At 38.3% G+C, this 18849-nt stretch overlaps 1 pseudogene; it reads left to right on the top strand.

Annotated features, from left to right (window-relative positions):
- Positions 1–16959: 16959 nt before the first annotated feature.
- Positions 16960–17059, top strand: LOC122022062 (annotated as a pseudogene).
- Positions 17060–18849: the final 1790 nt, after the last annotated feature.

Genomic DNA, 18849 nt, shown 5'->3' with positions numbered 1-18849 from the left:
TGTCCTTCAATTTAGGGTAGTTATCTTTCACATGCCCTTCTTCATTGTAGTGGTAGTATCTTATCCTTCTTTTTCTACCCTGCACTTGATTAAATCTTTTAGTTTTAAATAACTTTTTAAACTTATGTACCATCAGTGTAACGCTCCGACCCGGGCGGGCCCCCCCGGACCGAACCAGGAACGACACCAGAATTACCTATCGATTTGATGACTAGCTCCACAGACCACCGGAGGTCCTTTCAGCGTGCTTTGTCCTTACTCGCACGCACCCTGGAAAACTTCCCAGGAGGTCACCCATCCTCAGATTTTTCCAAGCCAAGCACGCTTAACTTTGGAGTTCTTAAGTTTGGGCTTCCGAAAAGGAAGGTGCACCTTGGTGATATGGATAGTACCATCTAACCTTTTAAGTCATACTTAACCAGAATCTCAGAACTGGGGTATTACAATCACCCCCACTTAAAGACACAACGTCCTCGTTGTGTAACCACAAATCGCACCACAAACAAATCCCAGAATCTCCCTCGCTAGGTGGTGCCCTGGGTGCTCCTACCACAGGCGCACTCACGGTCGCAAGGTCGCTCTGATACCATCTGTAACGCTCCGATCCGGGCGGGCCCCCCCGGACCGAACCAGGAACGACACCAGAATTACCTATCGGTTTGATGACTAGCTCCACAGACCACCGGAGGTCCTTTCAGCGTGCTTTGTCCTTACTCGCACGCACCCTGGAAAACTTCCCAAGAGGTCACCCATCCTCAGATTTTTCCAAGCCAAGCACGCTTAACTTTGGAGTTCTTAAGTTTGAGCTTCCGAAAAGGAAGGTGCACCTTGGTGATATGGATAATACCATCTAACCTTTTAAGTCATACTTAACCAGAATCTCAGAACTGGGGTATTACAATCAGTGCTATTTCATTATCGTCGAGAGAAGATTCTGAATCTTGTTTATCTGCCTTTGCTTTTAAGGCAATGTTACGCTCCTTCTTTGGACATGTACATCTCATTTCATGGACTTCAAAAGTTGAAAATAATTCTTCTAAAGTAGCTGAATCTAGATCCTTAGATATATAATAAGCATCTATTAATGATGCACATTCAGTATTTCTAGGGAATGCATTGAGAGCGTACCTTAGTGAATCTCGATTACTTATATTTTCTCCGAGATTCGTGAGTCCAGTGATGAGCTCCTTGATCCTTGAGTGAAGGTGTGCAACGGTTTCTCCTTCTTCTAGTTTGATGTTGTTGATATGGTTTCTGAGCAGATCTCATCTCATGAGTTTCACCTCAGAGGTTCGTTCGTGTAGTTCTAGGAATTTCTCCCAGAGCTCCTTTGCAGACTTGTAGCCTACGATCCGGTTGACTTCTGGTGGCGGTAAGACACTTAACAGATGGAATTTTGCTTTGCCGTTTGCCACAAAATCGACCTGCTCCTTTTTGGCCCAGTGGTATTTTTCTTTACCTTCGGGTGCTACAAAATCAAATTCCATTATTAAAAGAAAATCGAAATCAGTTTTGAAAAATACCTCCATCTGTTGGTGCAAACTGCACCAGAATCAAACCTGAGTTTTGATGTTGTCAAAGGTTCAAGTTAAGTCTTGTTGTGATCTAACAAGTTTACTGAGTGTGCAGAATGTTTACTCAACCGGGAAAGACCTAGTTGGAGGCTAGGCAGAAGAAATCTTAGCAGATCGTGGAACCCAGGTGAAAGTCCAAGAAGGTCGAGGGGAGACAAAGCTTGACAGTGTGATCGAGAGGTCTGAAGGACCGAAGATCAAAGGAAAAGTCCTGGGGAGCCGATCAAGGTTGAGTGAGAAGTCCAAACTAGATCTAGAGGATCAAAGTTTGATAGGTAGGTTGAGGTAAGCAAACTGGAGGAGCGACAGTGAGGTCGGGTTCCCGGAGGGAACAACCTTAGGCCGCTGATCCAACTGAGGAAACCGGGAAAGTTTCCAAGTTGAGATCAAGAACAATTCTACTGTTCTTTTATTACTCATGCATTATTATACTGTTATGCTAACATCTGTGTTGCAGGGTGTTTTTTGTTCTAACACTGTTTTGCAGGTCTAGGCGGATCGGTCGACCGAACCAGAGGACCGGTCGACCGAACCAAGTAAGATCAGCACAGAAGTTAGTCCAGATCAGAACTGAGCTAGAGTCCGGTCGAAGCTTGATCGGTCGACCGAAAGGTAAGATCGGTCGACCGAACCTGTTGACTCAGCAAGCCAGTTCATCAGCACCAAATCAGCAAGCAAAGGAAAGAAGGGCTGATCGGTCGACCGAACAAGAGGATCAGTCGACCGATCCAATCAGCATTTAATCAACATTAAAGAGTGATCTCGGCAGATTTCAGCGAACAAGGAAAAACCTTGTTCGGTCGACCGATAAAAGGGTTCGGTCGACAGAACCATTGAAGGCAAATTAAAGCATAATTACGAGCTAGCGTCAGATTGCCAGCTGGAGGTGATCGAAGTTGGTTCGGTCAACCGAACAAGGGATCGGTCGACCGAACCCTCAGTACTCCTATAAAACCAGGCTCGAAGACAGAGGCGGCAACAACTTTTCTGATCAACCCTTGTGCTCGTTTGCAATCTGTCCACGCTACAAGTCTTCATCAAATTTGCAAGCGACTTCATCCGATTGCCGACCGAGCTACGACTTAAATTCTGCAATTGTCGGTATAGCTTTATTTTTGTACTGTACTTTAATTCTGTAAGATAGTAGAAGTGTTACTATCTTACATATCTGTACTTGTACGATTCACTTCTTTCCGAGGAGTTCGGAAAGAAGGATTATAGTGTTTTGCCCATCGGTGCAGTTAAGAACCGCGGGCCTTCGAGTAGGAGTCGAGCTAGGCTCCGAACAAAGTAAACGATTGTGTCTCATTTCTTATTTTCCACTGCACGATTCTGACTTAAAAAGAAAAGAATAGTTTTTAAAAAGAAGCGATATTCACCCCCCCCTCTATCGCGCTACTCGATTCTATCAATTGGTATCAGAGCCAGGTTAGCTCTGAAATTTCTTAACCGATTTTCTAAGCATCTTTAAAATCTTTTCTTTTCTTAAAATTTCTTTAATATTTTTTATTATCTCTATTTTTTCAAGCACTACTAATCCCAAGACAAAAGTCTTGGAAATATTTTTTTTTTATCTGTGCTTTGCAAGGATGTCGAATTCATATCAAGAAGGGTATAGCACGGTCCGACTTCCACTATTCAAAGGAGAAAACTTTAGCTACTGGAAGAATAGGATGGAGTGTTTCCTGAAGTCTGACATCGAGCTCTGGTTCACAATCTTGAAAGGTTATACTCCTCCAACGAAGGACGGAACAACTCTAGAACCGGAAGAATGGACTCCACAAATGGTCAAAAAGGCACAACTAAATTACAAGGCGATCAACACCATTTAGTGTGGACTCACAATGAAGGAATTGAACCGAGTTGGTCCCTACGACAACGCCAAAGACTTGTGGGACTCACTAATCAAATTACACGAAGGAACCGACGACTCAAAGGTAAACAAACGAGATCTTCTTTTAAATAACTTACTTAATATAAAAATGTTTCTTGGAGAGACGGCCTCGCAACTGCACGCCCGACTGAAAGACATCCTCAACGGTCTTCACCTGATCAGATACGAACTCGAAAATCGCGACACGATAAGGTACGCTCTGAACGCTTTTCCGAGGAATGCTTTGTGGGCATCAATTGTAGATGCATACAAAGTTTCCAAAGATCTTTCAATTCTTAAGTTAGACGAATTGTTTTGCGAGTTGGAATTACATGAGCAATCTAACATGAGCCATGTCGAGAAAGGAGTTGCTTTGTATGCAGGTTCAAGCAAAGAGACAAAATCAAAAACGAAGATCGAGTCTGAAAGCGAGTCAGACTCAGATTCAACAAACGAAGAAGAACTAGTCAACATGGTCCGAAGATTGTTGACTAAGAAAAAGTTCAGAAGAAATACCAAAAAGATTCCACCGAACCAGATCCAAAACAAATCAGAAATGATTTGTTATGGATGCAACAAAAAGGGACATTTTAAAAACGAATGCCCAAATCGGAAAGAAGAACGACCCAAATCAACAAGACGGAAGAAGGCACTTCAAGCGACTTGGGACGAAACCTCTTCCGACGAATCCGACACGGAGCAAACGAAGCACTCAAGTCACCTTGCATTTATGGCAAGGAACGAAGATTCCGAGTCCGAGTCCGAGTCCGACGAAGAATACGAGTCCGAGATCGACCTCGATTCCGAGAGAAGCCCTGGATCGAAAGATCCAAATATGGTAACGATTTATTCAAAGTCAAATTTGCTTAAAGTAGTTAAATGTTTGTTTAAAAAAATAGCAAAATCGGAAAAACAAAATAACTTGTTACTTAAGGAAATAGACCACCTTAAGCAACAAGTTAGCTTGAGTGACTCGACTAACCAAGTTCAAGTCGGAACTTCAACTCAAGTTGAAAAACTCGAGAAAGAAAATTCTGATTTGAAAGGTCAAGTCGAGCGACTCAAGAAAACTTTTGAAAGGTTCGAAATGGGATCCAAATGTCTAAATATGGTACTTGGATCGCAACGAGCCGTGTACAACAAATCGGGGCTTGGCTATAAACCAAACAAAACAAACAAATCATACATGTCTCTAATAAGTCAAAATGTTAGAAGTCAAGTCCAAGCATGGGTTCAAACAAAACACTTAACCAAACCAATCAAATCAAACCACTACTTGGTCCCTAAGAGTCAAATTCATTACTTAGATAGACCTTATCTAAGCTATGACTCAGGGGGAGCAACTAGAAAAACAATCCAACCAACTTAAACCAAACTCAATACTTAGGATTAGGATTATTAGAACGGTTAGATGAAAAAGGTTTACCAAACCCTATAACATAGCACCGGAATGGATTGGGATGATAGTACGTCAAGGAAACTCTGTCGAAGGCATGTCTAGGTTGAATATGGAATTCTACCTGGTGCACTAGACTTAGTGGATCAGACCGAAGCTACCCCAGTCAAACATGGGCTAGTTAGACCAAAATTTAGTATTAAGTTTTTTGGGCAGGAACAGTTTGAAAAGTCTTCAGCAAGTGGTCTAATGATATTCAAGTAGGCCATATGCCTCGCCACTGAACTGAAACTTATCCTTAGGACGCTTGCTTGATTAACCCAAAGCTAAGTTTGAATCTAACATAGGTTCAATAACCTCTTTCAAATTAATTCTAATTTGAACTAAATTAATTTTAATCTAATTCAAACTAATTCAATTTAAAACTTAATTCAAACCTAACTAAATTCAAATCTAATCTAATTCAAACCAAATTAATTAAAAATTAATTAAAACTATTTTAAAATTAAAATTATTTTAAACTAAATTAAAATTATTTTAAACTTAATTAAAATTATTTTAAAATTAAAATTATTTTAAACTTAATTAAAATTATTTTAAACATAATTAAAATTATTTTAAACATAATTAAAATTATTTTAAACTTAATTAAAATTATTTTAAACATAATTAAAATTATTTTAAACTTAATTAAAATTATTTTAAACTTAATTAAAATTATTTTAAACTTAATTAAAATTATTTTAAAATTAAAATTATTTTAAACTAAATTAAAATTATTTTAAACTTAATTAAAATTATTTTAAAATTAAAATTATTTTAAAATTAAAATTATTTTAAACTTAATTAAAATTATTTTAAACTTAATTAAAATTATTTTAAACTAAACTAAAATTATTTTAAACTTAATTAAAATTATTTTAAAATTAAAATTATTTTAAAATTAAAATTATTTTAAACTTAATTAAAATTATTTAAACTTAATTAAAATTATTTTAAAATTAAAATTATTTTAAACTAAATTAAAATTATTTTAAAATTAAAATTATTTTAAACTAAATTAAAATTATTTTAAACTAAATTAAAATTATTTTAAACTTAATTAAAATTATTTTAAAATTAAAATTATTTTAAACTTAATTAAAATTATTTTAAACTTAATTAAAATTATTTTAAACTTAATTAAAATTATTTTAAACTTAATTAAAATTATTTTAATCTTAATTAAAATTCTTTTAAACTTAAAAATTAATTAAAATTATTTTAAACTTAATTAAAATTTATTAATTATCTGTCGACCGAACAATCGGTTCGGTCGACCGAACCGAACTCTTTTAATATGCCACATGATGAATGTTCAATTATTCAGTCGACCGGACCATTTTATCGGTCGACCGAAAACATAACTCTCATCTGTTCAACTACCCTGTATCCGTGCCAAAATTAAAGTTTCGGTCGACCGAACCGTTTTATCGGTCGACCGAACGTCTGCTCACCGGTCAAAAGGACGAGAGATTTAAGGGATCGGTCGACCGAACCCTTGATCGGTCGACCGATCATCTTCTATAAAAGCAGAAGCTAGCAACCCTCACAACTCCTCCAAATCCATTTTTCTACTCTTCTATCTCCTATACTATTCGCCGATTCCAGCCTCTTCCCATCCGAAAATGCCTCGGTAACTTTCTTTTATTCTATTCCTTTTAATATTTTTGCACAAGTTACTTATTGCATTATTATTTATTTTTTTTTATAGTGAGAAAAGTAGAGCTATTGCACAAAGAGAGGCTAGCTCTCTTAATCCTAGCCAAGATCCTAGGTTTTCTACCGAAGAATTGCGTCTATCCTTTCCTAATAAAAAATTTAAGGTTATCGGTACTCGTTGTTTGGATCTCCAATTCTATCACACCTTTTGTCCTGAGGTCATAGAGATCAATCAACACTATCAACTTGATAGCGTCATCTTTTGTAGACATGCATACAATCCTATTCTCTGTTCGGAATTTTACAACAACTTGTGCGAACTTGATCCCCATCATTTTAGGACTAGAGTTGCTACTCGAGACATGTTGTTTGATCTTGACATGTTTCTTCGATTTCTACGGATCCGACCGTCAGTTAACCGTATCTTTTTTAGTAAGTCTCTTCCTGATCCATTACCTGCTCCTTTTTCTCATCTGACTTTAGACCTCATGTATGCTGACTTCTTTGAGGGACCTCGTCCTAAAAAAATGTCAACTGTACCTCTTAGTCTAAGAGATAACGCTTGTGTTTATCCTTTATCATCTGGAGATCAGGGCGTTTTGCGTCCAGTTCATCTTTTTCTGATGTACGCCCTTAAACACAGACTAGAGTTTGACCTAGGCTACTGGGTATTCAGATCTATCATTTACTATTCAGGGTACAATACTTCACTTAAGGTTCATATGATTCAATGTCATGTTCTTACTGCTTATATTGCCAATCTCGGAGTAGGAGTTCATCGAGGCGAGTTGATTGAGTTGTCTGACTTTGATCTTGTCGGGGTTAGGCAATTATCCTTCGCTGGGATTAAGACAAGCGCCGAAGGCCTTGTGTACAAACGAACACATCCACACTACATCCCACCGGTTGTTGACGATCCTATTGATGAGGATGATCCGGTTCCTGTTACTGCGCCTCCTCCTGTGGTCATTGATCCTGGATTTGCCATGACACCCTTCTTCGATTTTCCTCAAAGTAGTTCATATGCTCCTCCTCCTCCTCCAACTAGTGACTTCTTTACCCGTCTGCGAGATGATATTTTCAGTCGCTTTGACTCATTGGAAACAAAAATGGATGATCAGTACAGCTCTCTTCAGGGACACGTTGCTGATATTCGTCATGAGATGATAGAACGTACTGATGCATTACAGAAGGAGCAGCAGAGGATTTTTGATTATCTGAGAGATAATGAGAATGAGGATGAGTGATTTAAGGATTTATCTTTTGTGACTTATTGTATCTATTACTTACCTTGAATTATGACTATGTTTAATCTTTAGTGTTTCTTTTTTCCAGTCTTTAGTAGTTTTTGATAAATTTTGTAGAATAGGTTCTTTGATTATGAAAATTACTATCTAGTCTATTTTTCAAATTTATTTTTGTAAAAATCCCCATTTCAAAAATTTTTGTTTTCAAAATTCTTTAAATTTATTTTCTGGAATAGCCTAGGTCTTACCGTAGAATTGCATGTTCCTATAGTTCTAGGAGCCAGCATCTCACAAGCACAGTAGGATCCCTTGTTTGATAACTTAGAATGGGTGAGATGCTTAGGTCCTAGCTCTAGATTTCAGATGCTTATGTCAGTGCATCGCTATAAATCTGGGCTTTAAATAACAAACATTGATCAATTTTAGTTAACTAGTAAGTAAAACCTTGCTAGTTCTAAAATGCTCAAATTGACCAACCTGAGTCAAATTGCTACTATCTTGTGATAGCTGGCCTTGGACAAGGGTTGGACATTTCATCATAAGGACAAATTTTCCTTAGTTTTTCTATATCCATGCTTGGACATTAGGAATTTGTCAGTTTTAGGGGGAGCTTCAAAACAAGTTTTTAGGCTTATACTATTTTGATCAAAATTTTCATAAATTCATTCTCCTAAAAATTTATTTTATTCATTTAAACTTCAAATGCTTTAATTTATTTAAAATTTTAGAATTTTTCAAAATATTTCTTGCTTTAGTTTTTTTTAATATAATTTTTTTTTAAAAAATGTTGTTAAACTTTTATTCTTTTAAAAAAAAAATATAAGATGTTTTCATTTACTAAATATTTCATTTTTTTTAACATATAATTTTAGATTTTTTCAAACTATTTCTTGCCTTAGTATTAAAAAAAAAATTGTTAAAGGTTTTTAAATTTTTTACTTAAAAATTATTTTCAACATATAATTTTTGAATTGTTTCTTGACTTAGTATATTTTTCGTGATGATTTTTATAAGTCTATTATTTGATTAGTCTATTCTAATTTTACTTGTTTTTGGTTCTGCCCCTATTTTTGATGTGTGTCAAAGGGGGAGAGATAGTGAATTCAGGGGGAGAGTTAGTTAATTCAAAGGGTGAGTTAAAAGTTAAATTGCTTGCTTATTTACTTGTTGCATATTTGTATGCTTGTTTATTTACCTGTTGCATATTTTTAAACTTAATTTTGACCCTTGGTTGCCAAACATCAAAAAGGGGGAGATTGTTGGTGTAAACTGCACCAGAATCAAACCTGAGTTTTGATGTTGTCAAAGGTTCAAGTTAAGTCTTGTTGTGATCTAACAAGTTTACTGAGTGTGCAGAATGTTTACTCAACCGGGAAAGACCTAGTTGGAGGCTAGGCAGAAGAAATATTAGCAGATCGTGGAACCCAGGTGAAAGTCCAAGAAGGTCGAGGGGAGACAAAGCTTGGCAGTGTGATCGAGAGGTCTGAAGGACCGAAGATCAAAGGAAAAGTCCTGGGGAGCCGATCAAGGCTGAGTGAGAAGTCCAAACTAGATCTGGAGGATCAAAGTTTGGCAGGTAGGTTGAGGTAAGCAAACTCGAGGAGCGACAGTGAGGTCGGGTTCCCGGAGGGAACAACCTTAGGCCGCTGTTCCAACTGAAGAAACCGGGAAGGTTTCCAAGTTGAGATCAAGAACAATTCTACTATTCTTTTATTACTCATGCATTATTATACTGTTATGCTAACATCTGTGTTGCAGGGTGTTTTTTGTTCTAACACTGTTTTGCAGGTCTAGGCGGATTGGTCGACCGAACCAAAGGACCGGTCGACCGAACCAAGTAAGATCAGCACAGAAGTTAGTCCAGATCAGAACTGAGCCAGAGTCAGGTCGAAGCTTGATCGGTAGACCGAAAGGTAAGATCGGTCGACCGAACCTGTTGACTCAGCAAGCCAGTTCATCAGCACCGAATCAGCAAGCAAAGGAAAGAAGGGCTGATCGGTCAACCGAACAAGAGGATCAGTCGACCGATCCAATCAACATTTAATCAACATTAAAGAGTGATCTCGGCAGATTTCAGCGAACAAGGAAAAACCTTGTTCGGTCGACCGATAAAAGGGTTCGGTCGACAGAACCATTGAAGGCAAATTAAAGCATAATTACGAGCCAGCGTCAGATTGCCAGCTGGAGGTGATCGAAGCTAGTTCGGTCGACCGAACAGGGGATCGGTCGACCAAACCCTCAGTACTCCTATAAAACCAGGCTCGAAGACAGAGGCGGCAACAACTTTTCTGATCAACCCTTGTGCTCATTTGCAATCTGTCCACGCTACAAGTCTTCATCAAATTTGCAAGTGACTTCATCCGATTGCCGACCGAGCTACGACTTAAATTCTGCAATTGTCGGTATAGCTTTATTTTTGTACTGTACTTTAATTCTGTAAGATAGTAGAAGTGTTACTATCTTACATATTTGTACTTGTACGATTCACTTCTTTCCGAGGAGTTCGGAAAGAAGGATTATAGTGTTTTGCCCATCGGTGCGGTCAAGGACCGCGGGCCTTCGAGTAGGAGTCGAGCTAGGTTCCAAATGAAGTAAACGATTGTGTCTCATTTCTTATTTTCCGCTGCACGATTCTAACTTAAAAAGAAAAGAATAGTTTTTAAAAAGAAGCGATATTCACCCCCCCCTCTATCGCGCTACTCGATCCTATCACCATCTTCTTCTTCCAGTTGGTGAAATCCCCCTCGAACTTCGGTGGGTAGATGCTTTATCCGGCTATCTCGTGTTCTTCGTTCGGTGGTTAATCCTACTGAAACGAACTTGGCTCTGATACAACTTGAAGGTCTTGGTAGTGGCCGGCTAGAGGGGGGAGAATAGCCCTGCAATAAAAAATGATCCTTCCTCATTCTTTATAGCATAATTAAATAGAACACTTGCATAAACAACATAAATAAACTAAAAGGAAGAGACACAATGAATTATTTGATTACAACCGGGAGGTTGTTAATCCAAGAAAGATAAAATCTCAGTAAACTCTCCTTCAGGCGGAGAAGCCTCTTATAGCAGTTGATGCACTCAATTACAACTCAGAACTCAAGATGAATCAATCACAAGTATTGTGTTCTATTTCCTAAGCCCAGGGGTCATTTTATAGCCCCTGGAAAATCTTATCCTGGGCTAGAAGGCGCCTTCCATAGAGCTGGAAGGCGCCTCCAACAAGGCGCTAGTGGATAAGAGTTTATCCACCGCCAACGATAAAAATCTGTCTAGTTAAAGACACCTTCCATATGGCTAGAAGGTGCCTTCATACTATTCACAGAGGGCGTCTTCCACAGAAGGCGCGCATGCGCCTTCAACTTCCTTTGAAGGCGCCTCCAGCAGTGCTTACAGTCACGTTATACTCTTTTGCCGCTCCGATCGCCTGAGTGATTTTGGCCAACTGGAATAGGGCTCACCCGTACCCTTTTTCCGTCCTTCTCCTCGAGCAAGCTTTCCCTCCAGCTTCTCGTCCCTCGGACCACCGCGCGCGTCCTTCTCGTCCACCGGTGTACTCTTCCCAGCACCTCATCCCTCAGACGCACCGAGCCCGTCGACTCTCTCCCGTGCCGTCTTTCTCGCTAGCCGTGTCTTCCGCTCGACTTCCTGTGCTCCTAAACTCCTGCACACTTAGACACATGGTTAAACACCAACATGACCTAACCTGACTTGGTTGATCACATCAAAACTACTACGGGGTACCAACACAATGTTCGTGAACAACGTTCGTGACTAATATTCATGAACCATATTCATTAATAAAACTCTTTTCAATATGATAAATAAATAATAAAATAAAATAAAATAAATAAATAAATTTGAATTATCAAGCTCAATAACCAATCAAATAAGCTTGAATTGAGAGCTCGATAATATTTAAACGAACCAAACTCGAACCAAGCTAAAGCCAAGCTCGAACCAAGCTTAAGCCAAGCTCGAACCAAGCTCAAGCTAAGCTTGAATTGAGAACTCGATAACATCTAAACAAACCAAGTTCAAGTCAAGCTTCAAACATGCTCAAGCTCATAAAAAATAAACCAATCCAAGATTGAACAAGTATTTCAAAAGATTGGTTCATTTTAAGCTCGGCTTGACTTGGCTTGGTTACCTTATCAAACAAGCTTGAACACCCCAAAACTCGACTCGGCTCAACTCGACTCGTTTATAGCCCTAGATAGTTTGGGCTCTTAAAAGGATATTGGTGACACGATATGGGTTTAACCCTTGTATGAAGCAGAGGTTGATGTCGTGTCCTAAATTTGACCCTGACTATGTCTGAGTTGGGGGAGTTTGAGTGTTGAAAAGGACATTGGCAATACGATATGTGCTCTACCCTTGTACGAAAAAGAGGTTGATATTGTAGCCTAGATCTCCTTGACTATGTTCAATTCAGGGGAGTTTGAGCCATGAAAAAACATTAGCAATACGATATGTATTTGATCCTTGTACAAATGGAAGGTTGATTATTGACCTTCGCAAGTGTACAGAAATATTGCAAGTAATATAAAAGATTATCGTATCCACAGGGGCTGGAATAAGCACTAGGAATATCTCAATGTGAATTAGCTAAACAACAATTCAATGAGTTAACAAGTACAAAGTAAATCTACCAAAGATAAAGATGTAAATAAAAGGATAGGAAACAAGAATAAGGGCAATGATAAGGGATGTTCTAGGAGTTTTGGTTTCTTTGTAAGGTTATTCAATGTAAATGATCTACCCAAATCTCATTCCTCAATTGTCCATCATTTGTAGAAGGTTGTCGATTCTCTCTTGCAATAGACAACCGACCTAGGACTGAAATCTACAGCTAGATTGATCAATTAGGAATGAACCTATGTTGTCCTTACACGGGCTTGCCTGTCACATGAGTCCCTCGGATAATCAACATAAGGATTCATCTCTCATCAAACTCATCTAGATATAAAGATTAATGAACAAATCTATCATACCCCCTTGAATAACCTAATTTCTCCTTCAAGATAATCCCTCAAACGTCCTTACACGGGCATGTTCCTGTCATGAAGATCCCTCGGAAAATTGAATGAGGAATTACCTCTACAAGATCCACAAGATATCCAAACCCTCAATCAAGCATGGTAATTAGGCACAATTACAACATTCCACACAAGATCAAATAGATACAAAACAGGACAAAATCATAGAAATGGAAAATTGGCATATCCACAAGAGTTTTACATCAAGATATCCTTACAAATACTCCCTCCATCCTAAAACAAAAGCTCTACTCCATAAATCGAAGAAAGAATCCGAAAGAAAGAAGTATTACAAGCATTCTTGATCCCCTAAATTCAAGAAAAGAGAGAAAGAAAACTTATCTACGAAGAATAATGGTCTTCGGATCCAATTCCACGATCTTGGAGTCGAATCGGTGAAGATCCTCCTTAGAATCGCCAGAAAATCCCTCCAAGATGAAGGGAAATCGCCCAAATCTTGTTTTCTCCCAAAGGGGAGAAGATCCCCTTTCAATTCATGAAGGAAGCCTTATATAGAGGGAAGGTTTGGGCGCCACACGACCCCGTGGCACGACCGTGTGAGGTTCACACGTCCAGAACCACTCTCCTCTCTGCTAACCTTACACGGCCGTGTGTGAGACACGGCCGTGTCAAGCATCTACCATGACCCTCCTGCACGACCGTGTAGATCTACACGGCCTAAGCTGCCTCTACCTCTGGAAACCTGGCACGACCGTGTGGTGCACACGGCCGACACTCTCTCGCCCACTGGAAAACTCACACGGCCGTGTGGTATACACGGCCGAGGCTTCTCTGGTCTCTAGAAAACTTACATGGCCGTGTGGTGTACACGGCCTAGGCTTCATTGGGCTTCAAAACTTGGCACGGCTGTGTGAGGTTCACACGGCCAAACCATCTACCTTCTTTGCTGCAACTACATGGCCTCTCATCTCTACATGGCCTAGGAAACCCCCCATGGCAGGGCCGTGTGTGGTTCAGGTAAGGTGTCTTCTTCCATTGCTTCACTCGCAGATTTGGCCTTGAACATGCATTCTTCACCAAATTCGACTCCTGTGTACAGAAAATGCACAAAAACAGATCTCCGAACAAAAAGAGTAAATATGCTAAAAGGAAAGCTGGAAGTACAAAAATATGTAGACAAAGCATGTGCAAAATATGTGAATGTGCGTCAAAACATGCTAAACAAGTGTATACAATCTACGCACATCACACCCCCAAACTTAGACCTTTGCTTGTCCTCAAGCAAAATGCTGCAATTTAAATTCATATGTTCTACAATGCTCTCATATCCCTAATGCATTCTCCTAACTCTATCAAAAAGTTTCATTAGTAAACATGATCATGAAAACAAGTTAATTTTGGCTCAAGCATAAGTATCCTGTGCACAGTGCAAATAAAACAACTCAAAACTCTTCAAGTTTCAATCTATGTCATAGTCAAGTCGTCATCAAGTTTGAATTCCTAATGTTTCTAGTGATAGACAAGTAACCAGTGATAGGCACTTACTTGCCATACACTTGGTTCATATTTCTCAATCAACCCAAGGTCTCAAAGGCGTGCTCAATCTCAAGAGAAGCCAAGCAGTCATTTCCCTAGTAACCTAACTCGGTCTCAAAGGGGTGACTAGCTAGATTCCACCCACGACAACTGTTTTTTTATATCCCTTATTCACTTTTTTTTTCATTGCTTTTTTTTTTCACACTTTTTTTCATAAGTATTTGCATTGTGCAAATATTATTCACAAATGTACTTTTAGCACAAATGTTGGGATATTTTGATTTTTCCAAATGAGCTTACATGAGTTGAGCCTCATCCAGTAACCAAAATGAAGTTTGAGAAATCACCATGGAAACCAAGTACTAAACAAACAAAATGAATCATGACTATTTCAATGATATCAACCATTCAAGCATCAAGTATAGGTGTAGTGAAAATAAGATCCTTAAGGTCAAGCCAAGACTAAAACTTATCTCCATAAGATACTTAGCTTATTTTATGCTACCCAAGATAGAGAAAAGAGGTACATTAAGTATACTACTAGCATCATTTGAGCATCATGAATCTAGATAATGAACGTGCTAACATTTCATCTTGAAGACAAGAAAACATATAAATGGAGTTTGATGTTCTCAAGATGTATGCCACAAAAAATCAAAACAAAATGCAAGACATAAGCAAAAACAAAAACAAACAAAGCAAATCAAATGCATCTAATGCATCCCCCCAGACTTAAATTTTTCATTGTCCCAATGAAAACTAAAAACAATGTGGAGGAGATTTTAAGAGAAGTTACCAAGTGATGAGCTCCAAATGGTTGACATTCATGTTTTTAAAGATACTCCTCCATCTAATGCTCATATTCCTCCACAACTTTGAATTCTACAAAAAGAAAAAGATAGACAAGAAAAATTAAGTAGAGGGTATGATTTATTATCAATGAAGTAAAAAGAAACTAGAAAGAACTAAAGACATAAAAGAAAACAAGGGAACTGGACTTGGGTTGCCTCCCAAGAAGCGCTTGTTTAAGGTCATTAGCTCGACCACCTCATTAGATTCATCTAAATCTCGCTCTTAGAGGGGTAAGATATTTTAGAACCCTCCTACCAGGGGTTCTTATTATGGAGAGAGCCTTCATCAATGGAGCTACAAAGTAAAGTATAACGTTCTCCATCTTCGTCTTCTTAAAAGTTTTTTCAGGTGGTCAAAGACGGTTCAAATTGAGCTTCCAATCATTAGCCCAAGTGAAATCTGCACATGCAAAGAAAGTATAAATCTCCCACAAACATATTAGATAAGATAGAGTCACAATCATATTAAGATAAGCAGAATAAGAAATAAAAACTGAATCACATCCAACAAAGTCAATGATAGGTACCTCTATAAAATTTTTCAAAAGATCACAAGAAATACTAACCTTACTTTGCTAAGAAATACCTGAAATTTCTAAACATGTAGATGTGACTTCCTCTAAATCAAATGATGGCTCAGGCGTTGATGATATCAATGATGGTGATTCTTGAGACTCTACTATATCTACATGAGTCCCTACACATTGGTCCACAACATGCTCAATCCTTGCAACTCTTACAACATCTAAGGATTGTGTGGACAAAGGAAGTGATTCTTGAGATGCTTCTTCCACAACACAGCTCCCTACACATTTTTCCATATCATCATCATCAACACAAACATCAAAAAATAAACCAACATCTATGTCCTCAATAGGAGAATCAATAACAAGAGGATCAATAACTTCACTTGTAGTTTTAAGTTAATCTACCACATCACATTCATCATCTGAAAATTCAATTTCACTATTTTCAATAAGACCTAGAGGTAGATCTAAAAACTCGTTATCCACTGCATTATCATCACAATCCTCATATGAAGAGTCTTCATCTTTATATACATTCAAAAATTTGCACTCAACCATATTAGTGTCATAGGATTTGCCGAAGTCTTTATTTTCATTGACCCCCACTAACCTTTGTGGAAAAGGAACCCTTAGTGAAGGTCCTGGGAAAGATTTAACTTCCTTTTTCCCAAATTACCTTTGAGCTTTTGGAGGAGATTCAACTTGCTTATCTAGTGTTGGTATGATCAATCGTTGAGGGAAAGGTACTTGTGGCATTTGGGAACCTCCTGGAATAATGGAACTGAGTTCATGTGGTCTTCTATTGTTCTTCTCCTCAATTCTAAACATGTCCTTCTTCAGAAGTTCTTCATGATTTTTTCAATTCTCAACCCAACATCATCACACTTTTCACTAGATCTTGTCTGCGAAGGAGGGGGATCTTCTTTAAACCATTTTGAAACAATACTTTCAATATTTGCCCCTAAATGTTTGAACTCCTCATTTTATGACTTGTGAACTTCAACTTTCTTGGATGGTTGAGCTGCATTTTGATTGACAGGCTCTCTTACATTTATGGCTTGCACTTCTTGAATTTTTTAGGGAGATTCCATTCAACCTATGTTCGACCATTCATAGAGGTTCAATGTCACTTGATCAATTAACATATATGCTTCATCTACACTCTTATCCATAAAAAAACCTCCAGCTGATGAATCTAATAAATACTTATCTGAGAAAGAAATTCCCCTATAGAATATGTACAGAATCAACCATTTTTTAAAACCATGATGAGGGCATTGTCTTTGAAGACTCTTGAATCTATCCCATGCTTCAAATAATGATTCTCAATATGAAAATCAAGAAAGAAAATGCAGAATTTAAATTGCAAGAAATAAAGTGCATAATGAAAACAAGAAAGAAAAGATAAAAGGAAAAAGAAAAATGTCTAGAATAATTCATATGCTAAAGATTGCAAGATATGTTTACAAAAGAAAAGAAAAAAGAAACTGGATCAAAAGAGAAAACGGAGAAAAGTTAGATTAGAGTGCTAGAAATCAAGAATGCAAAGTTAGAATTAGAATTAGAATTGCAACAACAAAAAAATATTGTCAAGAATTAGAAAGATAAGCAAATGATGAAAACAGAATTCTAAAGATTAGTTTCAATTATGCTAATGAAAAGAAAAGAAAAGTTATGTTTAGTCTAACTCAATTGATAATCCCTAATGTTATAGCGCAGTCCCCGGCAACGGCGCCAAAAACTTGTTGACCTCCGCAAGTGTACGGAAATATCGCAAGTAATATAAAAGATTATCGTATCCATAGGGACTGGAATAAGCACTAGGAATATCTCAATGCGAATTAGCTAAACAACAATTCAATGAGTTAACAAGTACAAAGTAAATCTACCAAAGGTAAAGATGTAAATGAAAGGATAGGAAACAAGAATAAGGGCAATGATAAGGGATGTTCTAGGAATTTTAGTTTCTTTGTAAGGTTATTCAATGTAAATGATCTACCCAAATCTCATTCCTCAATTGTCCATCATTTGTAGAAGGTTGTTGGTTCTCTCTTGCAATAGACAACCGACCTAGGACTGAAATCTACAGCTAGATTGATCAATTAGGAATGAACCTATGTTGTCCTTACACGGGCTTGCCTGTCACGTGCGCCCCTAGGATAATCAACATAAGGATTCATATCTCATCAAACTCATCTAGAAATAAAGATTAATGCACAAATCTATCCTACCCCCTTGAATAACCTAATTTCTCCTTCAAGATAATCCCTCAAACGTCCTTACACGGGCATGTTCCTATCATGAAGATCCCTCGAAAAATTGAATGAGGAATTACCTCTACAAGATCCACAAGATATCCAAACCCTCAATCAAGCATAGTAATTAGGTACAATTACAACATTCCACACAAGATCAAATAGATACAAAACAGGACAAAATTATAGAAATGGAAAATTAGCATATCCACAAGAGTTTTACATCAAGATATCCTTACAAATACTCCCTCCATCCTAGAACAAAAGCTCTACTCCATAAATCGAAGAAAGAAGTATTACAAGCATTCTTGATCCCCTAAATTCAAGAAAAGAGAGAAAGAAAACTTATCTACGAAGAATAACGGTCTTCGGATCCAATCCCACGATCTTGGAGTCGAATCGGTGAAGATCCTCCCTAGAATCGCTAGAAAATCCCTCCAAGATGAAGGGAAATCACCCAAATCTCGCTTTCTCCCAAAGGGGAGAAGATCCCCTTTCAATTCATGAAGGAAGCCTTTTATAGAGGGAAGGTTTGGACACCACACGACCCCGTGGCACGACCGTGTGAGGTTCACACGGCCAGAACCACTCTCCTCTCTGCTAACCTTACACGACCGTGTCAAGCATCTACCATGACTCTCCTGCACGACCGTGTAGATCTACACGGCCTAAGCTGCCTCTGCCTCTGGAAACCTGGCACGACCGTGGGGTGCACACGGCCGACACTCTCTTGCCCACTGGAAAACTCACACGACCATGTGATATACACGGCCGAGGCTTCTCTAGTCTCTGGAAAACATACATGGTCGTGTGGTGTACACGACCTAGGCTTCATTGGGCTTCAAAACTTGGCACGACTGTGTGAGGTTCACACAGCCAAGCTATCTCCCTTCTC

This window comes from Zingiber officinale, chromosome 9A (genome assembly GCF_018446385.1).
Source record: "Zingiber officinale cultivar Zhangliang chromosome 9A, Zo_v1.1, whole genome shotgun sequence".
Lineage (NCBI taxonomy): Eukaryota > Viridiplantae > Streptophyta > Magnoliopsida > Zingiberales > Zingiberaceae > Zingiber > Zingiber officinale.
This window is presented reverse-complemented; position numbering and strand designations above follow the sequence as displayed.